This window comes from Girardinichthys multiradiatus, chromosome 13 (assembly GCF_021462225.1).
Source record: "Girardinichthys multiradiatus isolate DD_20200921_A chromosome 13, DD_fGirMul_XY1, whole genome shotgun sequence".
NCBI lineage: Eukaryota > Metazoa > Chordata > Actinopteri > Cyprinodontiformes > Goodeidae > Girardinichthys > Girardinichthys multiradiatus.
In genome coordinates, this window is record NC_061806.1 from 30,649,683 (window position 1) to 30,660,468 (window position 10,786).

Consider the following 10,786-nt stretch of genomic DNA (forward strand, 5'->3'; position numbering starts at 1 on the left):
TTGTTGGCATCCATCTCACACTCCAATATATTGTGTGTCTAGGTTTGACTGTGGGGATGGTGGTACAGGGGTCATTCTCAGTTCCTGGTTTTTACCATATGTCTTTTGGAATAGTAGCCAAATAGTTCAAAATTTATTTCAGACGGGAAGATTTTTATTGTGTGAAAGTAAATTCATGTGTATTCTATGAAACTTTTTTCTGGAGAGAAAAGGTTTTTGTTTGGGTCCCTCACTATAATAATTGAAGTGCTGCATTGTCCTTCCTTAAGGTTCTCCCACCTCCACAAAGGAACTAAGTATCGTGTTCATAACTAACCTGTGCATTCGGACTTCTGATTATTCCAAAACTAATTAGCTTTTTGGCTCTTTTTTGTTTTCTTTCATGACAAATAATGAAAAATAACTATTTGTCAAAATGATACACATCTGTTTACCCTGATGCAGACAGCACTCCATGGACCACTGAATAAAATCAGACAGCAACATTTTAAGAAAATTACCATAAAAATAAGACAGTTCAGTCACATATTCTAATAACTGAGTAAAGACCTTTAAACTGTGAACATCAGGGAACCTCGTTGCGTATGGTTGTGTTGGCATCTTTGAGCTGTGACAATTAGAAAAATGTGTGAGGTCCATAGCTGGAAAAAGGTGGACTGCTCCCTCTGTGTCGGAGATCAGTTTCTGGTTCAAACAGAGAAGAAGAAATATATTTTAGTCTTTCTGGTGTGCTAATAGGATTGGGTGTGCAGGGCTGGTTTGTTGCAGTGAAGAAAGAGCTGAGCAAAATGACAAAGCTCTGAATTTACCAATCCTTCTACATTACAACCCTTACCTTTGAGATTTATAACTGAGTTACCACACCCCTCATTGCTGGGAACAATGGTCCTTTTTTTCACATTAAGATACTTTAGTTCTTTTTATCTATAGTAGCAGTCAGGTTTGGGTTTGAATCCCTGCCTTGGCTCTTTGTGCATGGAGATTGCATGTTCTCCCCATGCATGAGTGTATTCTCTCTGGGTACTCCAGCTTCCCTCCACATTCCAAAAACACGAGAGTTTGGCTAACTGGTTACTTTAAACTGGCCTTAGGTGTGAATGTTTACATCCATGGTTGTTTGTCCAGTGTGTCTCTGTGTGCCCTGTGATGGACTGGTGACCTGTCTAGGATGTACCCTGCCTGTGTATAGATGGATGGATGGATGGATGGATGGATGGATGGATGGATGGATAGATGGATGGATGGATGGATGGCTGGATGGATAGATGGATGGATAGATGGATGGATGGATGGATGGATCTTTGTAACTGTTGATTTTGGTGTGTTCAGAACAATTCAACTGACAAAATTTGACTAATTCAGTTGTTTTTAGCACTATGACTCTAACTTGCCCATTTATGCATTCTTCTCTGTGTTTCAGTTTGTTTTTGTCATCAGTAAAAAAGACAATCCGGTAACTAAAAATGTGTTACTGAATTTTATTTTGATATTTTCAAGTAGATATGCTGGAAGCAGGCAGCTGTCCTCTGGTTCAGGTTTAATTCTGCTTAAACAGAAATTGAAGAAACAGTATACCACACTGGTTTAAAAATCATCAGCTCAAAATAACCACACTAGATTTATCTCACAAATACAAAGGACACGTTGACCTCAGTGCATCCGTTCTCTCTCTCCATGTTGGTTGCTAATTTGAACCAATGAAGAAGTTCTTTTCAAACCAGCAAAGACTCATTTGGTTGCTGGGAGATTCCTAGAGCACCTGCAAAACTTTACCCATCTCAGGTAGATTATATGAGATATAGCACCGGCTGTGTTAAGCTCCTCCAGCAGTAGTCACAGAGGTGTATGCATGGGTTTTCAGTTTTCTGCTTCACATCCATATCAGCTTGTGGCAACATTGTTATGTCCCTCATTTGGGCAAAGAATTAGACGAGGAATCATTTGTAACAGAACCAGCACTTTTAAACCTCATTTAGTTTTTTATATTAAAAATAAACCTTGCTTTAAATGTGGTTACCGATATTATTTTCTTTGGCAATTGGATATTATTTGGTTTAATGATGCCTTATTCAGTTTTAACTTTGTGCCACTAACCATGTTTTTTAAACTTCTTGACTTGCTTGCATCTCTTCCGAACGCTGAAAAGAAACCAGATGAATCAATGAGAGGTATGAAAAAGGAGGGAAATGGTCTGAGGGGCTAAGATTTCTGAATGGGAGCTACTTACAATGGAAACCCTCTAAAGAAAGGAAAACCTTCATTTTGAAGGCAGGCCATTAAGAAGTGTCCATTTAAAAGCGGTTGTTGGGAAAAAAAACATTTTGAGCATCTGTCTGTTTGTGTGAAAAAGTGTGGAAAAAGAGCTGTGCATGTGATTACTGGACAAGGGCTGGACAGGGGCCTTGCAGGCCCAGGCAGACGGCTGCAGAAAAAGGGACATTTACCTTGAACTCTACTCGTCTCGTCTCTGGGGCGGGGTCAGGTATTGTAGCCGGGCCTGACAGGGTCAGGAGGGGATGAGAGGGAAAGACAGGGGGCGGTGGGTTTGGAGCAGGGACAGGGGGCTGCCCTCGGGGTCATGGGGTGCTTACCCTACTGGGGGCCTGTGGGGGGATGGTGGGATAGATATTGGCAGATTTTCGTTGTGTGCAGATGCTCAATATGCAGATGTCTAATCGAATTGTGCGACAATGAATTGGTTCTCCCTCCTGATTTGCATCAGGACAATCCTGTGCTGTGACTCAGAGGTCAGCGGAGTACCCCTGGACAAAATGAGCAGCCGGCTGCAGACGCCCCTGAGAACGTGTGAACTTGAAGGAGACTTTACTTAATGACAAGGATATTGATTGATTCAAATGTCTGTCTGTCTGGGTGTGTGTCTGACATCTGTCTTTCCTGTGAGCATGTTGTTCCACGGTGTATAAAAGAAAATAAAACATTTATTGCTTTTCAGCAGGACGTTTTGCTTAAACTAAAATTCTGCAGATATTGATCAAACTGGACATTTATGAAATAAAGCTCTCATACAAAACAAGCAAAGTAATTTCACTTTGTTAATTATTGTGAATTGGCTTTATATAAATAAAACTCAATTGAAATGAAATTAACTGAATTAAATACATTGACAGAAGGCTCAAACAAAACTGTAGTCTTAATAGTTAATAGTTTTTAGGTTAACATGGTTTTGCCTAAACAAGCCAGAAATTAAATGTTTTATAAAGATATGCAGGTTTTGAGACTGAATAACACAAAGTAGTGCATAGATCTAGTGAAAAGAAAAAGACACATTGTTTTCGACATTTATTACAAATAGAAATCTGAAAAGTGTGGTTTTTATTTGTATTCAGTCCCCTTTACTGTGATGCCCCTAAATTTCAGTAAAATTCATTTATTTCATAAATTTCATTTATTGGTCTTTATTAGCAAATAACGAAGACCAAGGAACACAGTAGACAGCTCAGATATAAAGCTGTGGAGAAGTTTAAAGCAGGGATCGGTTATGAAACAGTATCTTAAGTTTTGCACATTTTGCAGAAAATTGTTCAATCAAGGATCTGAACATGGAAAGAATATTACACAACTGCAACTCACCAAGACATAGCTGTACTGTGTCACAGAAGCAGGAGAGTGGTCCATGTTAACTTTGGAGGAGCTGCAGAGATCCACAACTCAGGTCAAAGAATCAGATGTCAGACCTATTTGTGATAACTCATCTGGCCTTTATTGGAGAAGCGAGAAGAAAGTCATTATTAAAAGAAAGCCTTAAGAAGTCCTGTTTGCACTTTGCTACAAGCCACATGGAGGACACAGCAAACATACGGAAGAAGGTTCTGGTCGGATGAGACCAAAACCGATTTTCTTGGTCAACATGCAGAACGCTGTGTGTGGAGGAACACTGCACATTTACCTGAACTTACCATTCCCAGGCTGTAACATACAGGTGGCAGAAGCATGCTGTGGGGGTGCTTTTCTTCAGCAGGGACAGGGATTCTGGTCAGAGTTGATCGGAAGATTTATGGAGCTTAAATACAGCTAAATATAGAGTAGCCCTGTAAGAAAACCTGTTAGAGGCTGCAGAAGATTTTAGACTGTGGCAGAGGTTAGCCTTCACCAGAACAACGACTCTAAACATCAACCAGAACTACAATGAAATGGGTTATGGTAGAATGGCCCAGACAAAGTACAGTCCTCAATCCCACTGAGAGTTGGTAGCCAGACTAGAAAATTGAAGTTAGCAGACACTCTTCATCCAATCTGACTGAATTGGCAAAATCTATAGTCTTCAAATGTGCAAAGCTGGTAGAGACACACCCCAAAAACCTGAGGTTGTAATCGCAGCAAAGGGGGTTCTGCAAATATTGTCTTAATACAAATATACACTTTTCACATTTTTATTTGTGGATATTTTGAGGAACATGTGTGATTTTCCTCCTGCTTCAAAATGGTGCATTACTTTTTGTTGGTCACTTATAACTCAAATAAAATACTGTTTTAGTGGCTTCAGCACAGTAAAATATGCAAGGTTTTAAAACAGAAGGGTTAGATGCAAGTGGTAATTACACAGGTTCTTTGATCACAAAATAAATGAAAACAAATAAACATTAAAATAAATACTTTAAAATTGGTAAACGTTTTACATAAACAGGAGCTTTTTGTCTTGACATTTGTTGCAGATATGCAAGTAAACTGCATTTAACTAGAGTGAAACTTTGAGACACTTGAGAGCCCAAGCTTCAGTTTCACCATATTAATGCAATAATAACAGCACATAAAGGTTTTGATAACCTCAGAAGTACATTTTTAAACATTTGAGGAGATACTACTTTGTAGAGAGTAGGGTCAACATTTATCACCAGAATAGTTTTATTTCTCATTGGGTGGCCCTTACACAGGAATTATTCATTACATTCACAACATGCACGGCACTTCTTTGGTGTTAAGTTGTGAATCTTAAAGACAGGATTTGTGACCTTCAGTTCTGATGATCAGAGACAATAAAATTATTTTAGCTCTATTAAAGTTGAGTAGGTGGTTCTGGATAGATTGGTTACTGAGGCAGAAGTATCTGGGTTGCTTGTTAAAAGAAGTACCCATAATAAACTGTTTGTGTGTTTGGTGTTTTAATATAATAAAAGTATATACGTAAAAAAAAAACGTTAAAGAAAATAAAAAGAAACAAACAAACAGCAACCCCATCTTTCAGATGTGAAAATACAGTAGTTTGAATAACACTGCCCTCTAGGGATAAAACACAGAATCCATTCACCTCCCGGTTAACCAGGAAAACAAGATGATAAAGTTATTATTGAGATTCCTTTTCTGTCTCCTTTCATCAGCTGGTGAGTTCACAATACATTCCTAATAAAAATTAGTTTAGTATGTTTGGCTCAGTCCTTTCAGCTGCGTCACATATCTGATATACTGTATTTATTTATATTTATGTGTTTCTGTACTTATTTGCGTGTTTTCTGTCCTTATAGAGAAACACTTCCTAAAGCTTTACTACACTGGACTCACAAACCTTCCTCAGTTTGAGGTTGTTGCGGAGGTTGATGGCTCTCTGTGACAGTGTTAAAACCATCACATGACTGGGTGAAGAAATTATTTGATGATGATGTGGACCTGTTCTCCTGGATGCAGTGTTTTCAGAATCTGCCGAACGTATTTCAGGCCAGGATTTTTGATTTGAAGCGGAGTTTCAAACAACCTGAAGGTCCAGTAGCTTCAGTTCATCATGTGACAGAAACCTGCAGCGACTTCCTAACCCATGCATGCACTATCAAATGATGGATACTTTTGAGATAATTTTAGTGAGTATAATTTTTCAATTACTGGTGGATTTTAACATTTACCATGCCTCCCTATGGATCAAATAATCTGTTCTCCCCATTATTTAAACAGTAGCACAAAGCTCTTAAACATATAATTAAGTTTGGAATTAATCACAGCTTCATCATTAAGCCCAACATAATTCATACATCAAGATTCAAGTGTCAAATATTTCTGATACGATATTGACAATAAAATTATGTATGTAATATAAGTATTCACACCCCTTAACTTTCTACATGTTGCAACAACTGCAAATTTCAGTGTATTATTGGTGCTTTCCGCAAAAAACACAAAGTTGTGCACAAGTGTATAGTTTAAATGCTTTTGCTAACAAAAATCTGAAAAGTCTAGTGGGCATTTGTATTCACACCCCTTAAGTCAATATTTTATTGAACAACCTTTTGTTTCTTTGGTGAATTTTTATCAATGAAACTAACAACTAAAGAGGGATCATAAAAGAGGCCTTGCTGCCTCTCCTGCTCTGGCTGCTGCATGACTGTCCCCACCAGCCTAAACATTTGGCTGGCTGACTGTTAAAAACCCATAGGACCACCCACGTGCATACTAGTCTTCCCAAGGCTTACGTATTTATACCCAAGGTTCCCCTGGTCAAAAAGGACAAAACATTACTTTTAAACAACTATGATTAAACAAAAATTCTAATTAGAACTAAACTAATTACTTAATTTAAAAACTTTAACAAAATAGACAAATAGTTCAGTTTCAGTGGCAGCTGCATGTCTTTGTCACGCATTCTTGCACATGATTGTGGTTTGAGCTGAAGAATTTCATTGAAGTTCTGACTGTAGAGTCTTTATCCTGCTGGAAGGTGAACCTCTATCCCAGTCTAAAGTATTTTGCAGTCTCTAATGGGTTTTCATCCAGTGTTGCTTTGTATTTGGCTTCCTCCATCATCCATTCAGTGTTACCAGTTTTCCTGTCTCTCCTGAACTCATTTACACAGCATGATGCTGCCACCACTGCGTGTCACCATGGAGATGGTGACACAGCCTTTTGCAATTAGGCCAGAAATGTAAATGTTGTTCTGATTTGACCAGAACCCTTTCTTCACTGGGTTTGGTATTCTCCCTGGCTTGTAGCAAACAATCCCTTTCTTCATGCCACTCTTCCACAAAGGCCTGATTTGTAGTGTGCATACCTAACAGTTGTCCTGTCAATGGATACTTCCATCTGAGATCCGGTTTACGACAGCTCACTGGATTTTATTTAGCTGTATCAGAAGAAATGGGGTTAAATGCAAATCTTCTGCCACTTTACAGTAAAGCACAACTTTGTGTTGCCAGTTTCCTAAAATTCTATTCAACTACATTAAGACTTTTAAAATGAAATAAGTTCAAGGAGTATGAGCATTTTAGAAGCTACAACAGGAACAATGCTGATCTGTTTCTCTGTCTCTCTCAGGTGTCCACATTTTCCAGTGGATTGATTCCTGTGACTGGAACAAAGAGACTGGAGAGCTTACTGGTTTTATGCAGTTTGGTTATAATGGAGAAGACTTCATCGCTCTGGACATGGAGACGATGTCATGGATCGCTCTAAGACAACAAGCCATCCCCACCAAACTGGGCTGGTACACTGACAGAGCCAGAATACAGTTCAACAAGAAGTTCTTCACTCAGATGTGCCCTGATTGGCTGGAGAGATCTTTGGACTACGGGAGACGTTCTTTGTTGAGTACAGGTAAACATGACCAGATATAGTTTTAAACTTTAGCACAGTGTCATGCTGAAATTACTTTCCATTTTCACTTAAGGCGATTTCTGGTTTCACCGGTCCTTACATCTAAACAAGAGCAGACCAGTTTTATTTCTTTATTTCTCTCAGATTTAAGTGTCTGTGAAAAGACAATATGAAAATAAAACACTTTACAAAAATGGTTCCAGATTTCTTTGCCCAGCATTTAAATCTCTGATTGGCCAAGAAGCTTTAACATGTTGCGTGGTTTCAATACTCATACATGCTTAAGAAATCATAATAACTTACATTTCTACTGTTAAATTTAGGAGTCTGAGGATGAACTTCATAAGGGCTTTTTTTGTTGTTCAGGTTCTTCAACTTTTTCTTACTAATATGCTGCACATCTGAGGTTTTAATATCAGCCATTTTTCAGGGGCAGAAGCTGCCAAAAGTCTTAAAGTAATAATCATTTATTTTGTTCCTGCATTTGCATTGAAAATATTATTGAGCCTTCATTCTAAACAATGTGAAAATATGGGTGAAAAGTAAAAAGGTGAAAAGACGTTTCACAAGCAATCTATTGATGTCTAAATTTGGTTGTTGGAGTTTATTAAAAGAGTAAACCAAGCTTCACCTTTAACACTGTTATTTGAGCCAAATCTGAATGGCACCTATGGTCCCGTTTCAACATATCTTTCTGGGCTAAATAAAACAAGGACTGGCCAACCATACGTAGTCAGTCAAAAAAGATGGTCATAGATGTACAGTTTTTGGAAGGGTTAGGAATGAAAACACAAATTTGTCATAATTTTATTCTCTGAATAAAATCTTTTCTAACAGTTTAGCCTTTTTTCTACATAAAATCCCCTTTTTAACTTATCTTGAGCCTCCTGCATCTTCCAGCCAATCAGGAGCTTGTTGGAGGATGTATTTATTTATTTCCTTCTAAATTCATGCCATTTAATTGAGTCATTTAATATTTTTTTCTACTTTTACCCTACCTACTACCTCACCTATCTTGGCCCCCTTTCTAATTCTTGTCCACACTCAGACCTTCCATCAGTGTCTCTCCTCCAGAAGACTCCCTCCACTCCAGTCAGCTGCCACGCCACAGGTTTCTACCCTGAAAGAGCCGGGCTGTTCTGGAGGAAAGATGGGGAGAAGATTCAGCATTTGTGGATTATGGGGAGATCATTCCCAACGTAATGGGACCTTCCAGATGAGTGTTGACCTGAACGTTTCCTCAGTCAGCGTTGCTGACTGGTGGAGGTACGACTGTGTTTTCCAGCTCCTTGACGTTGAGGACAAAGTCATCCTCAGACTCAGAGTAAGAGTAAACATCTCTGATTTTTAGATATTCTTGATTTTTGTTTTGCATTTAATGTGTTATTATTAAAACAGGTACAGTGAAGTTTGCTTACGGATTTTAAAACTTGTCTGTCTTCAGGCGTATTAAGTTCCTTTCACATAAATTAGGCCACAGATTTCTTTCCAGATGGCTGGTTTCAACATTAAGTTCATAATTATTTACAAATTCTTCATTTTTTAACTAAATAATCTACTTTTAAGAGACATTTGTAGATAATTTTTTCAGTACAGTTTTGTTGGATGGGTGCAAAAACTTGTTATCACTCATGTAAAAACCTTGGGTTGGAAGGCACCTGCACTATGCCTTCCTCCCTGTGTGTGTGAGATCATTGTTATCTCTGTGTGAACCAGCCTCCTTTCCGTCTCACACATATACACCCTGTCTGAACTGTCTGTTGAACTGTGTATATAAATAAAGAGATAGGGTGTCAAAACTTTGTAGTTTCACTGCAAAGTGGGCTACCCTTGTCACAAGTAACTCTGACTGTATCGTTCTTACCTCTGAGTTGACTAAATAATACCTAACATTTATTGGTCCTTCGAAGCCGGATTAATTCAATAACCTTATTTCTCTTTGCTTTAACAGTGACTCTGGGATCCGTGGGGGAAGCCTGACGTCGAGCGAAGCACCGCTGCACAGCCTCCATTAGCCGGAGTGGCTGAAAGTCCCGGTGTGTGTGAATTCACACCTGGCCAGTGGGTTATTGCCTTCCTCTGCGCGGGGTGACTCTCACAGGGTCCAAAGAGTCACCAAGAAGTCAACTCCGAGGTGAGACAGTTTTAAAATACAGTTCATAGGAAAAGTACTTAACAGTCGTTGGTAGTGCGTCGCCGGTAAGGACGCTGCATTCGAATGGTTTTATTCCACCGTGAAAGGAATAGTGACAAATTTGGTACAATCCCGCCGTGAAGGGGATTAAAGAAAACGACTGAGGATTATTCCCCTGTGAGGGAATAGAGTAAGCGCTATATAAATAAAAGAAGAAAAGTACTTAAAAGTCGTTGGTAGTGCGTCGCCGGTAAGGACGCTGCATTGGGATGGTTTTATTCCACCGTGAAAGGAATAGTGACAAATTAAGGTAGGGCCCCGCCAAGAAGGGGGCCAAATAAAACGACTAAGGGTTATTCCCCTGCGAGGGAATAGAATAAGCGCTATACAAGTAAAAAGAACGGAGTAAATTGAGCTCATAAAATAACACCAAGTTAACTTAGAAAAATTACAAGGTACCTGAAACTAACTGTGTGACTGTGTTGTGTGTGTTTGGAGGACTAAGCATTTTAATAGAATCATAGCAGGATTCTGCTAGTCCTGTGTTTTCTTTTGCCCAGATTAAAACTACGTACTGGTGACTTTGGAGATTCAGGTCGGATTTCATTCCAGAAAATTAACACCGCTGCGAATTAGTCGCAGTAGAAGGCCGTGTTAATGTCCTCTCCTTAAAGTCTCATGCCAGTGACCTTTTATCTGGGACATTTATACTATAATTAAACTAACATAAAACATAATGGGGAAGAAACAAAGTAAACTAATTGACTTAGAAGGGGAGGTAAAGTTTATGGAGAACTATGTAAAAGGAGCAGGTATGATCTGTCATAGATGGAATAAAAAATAAAAAACATGGGTTTTTGGGCAAATTAGATACAAAGGATGTTTTAAAATTACAAGGGGATCTAAAATTAGAAATAATGAAAACTAAAAAGAGAAAAATAACAAAGAACAATGGGGGAAGAACAGAGAAAAAGCTCTGATTTAACAGAAATATGTGCACGATGGCATAAAAATACGGATTTTCAGGTAACTTAATTATCACTGAAATCCTAAAACTACACGGGGATCTTAAACTGGAGATTATGCATTCAAAAGATTCAAGAGACAATAAAAAACCTT

At 38.6% G+C, this 10,786-nt stretch overlaps 1 pseudogene; it reads left to right on the forward strand.

Annotated features, from left to right (window-relative positions):
* Nucleotides 1-2,690: 2,690 nt before the first annotated feature.
* LOC124878708 lies at nucleotides 2,691-8,986 on the forward strand (annotated as a pseudogene).
* The last annotated feature ends 1,800 nt before the right edge of the window (nucleotides 8,987-10,786 follow it).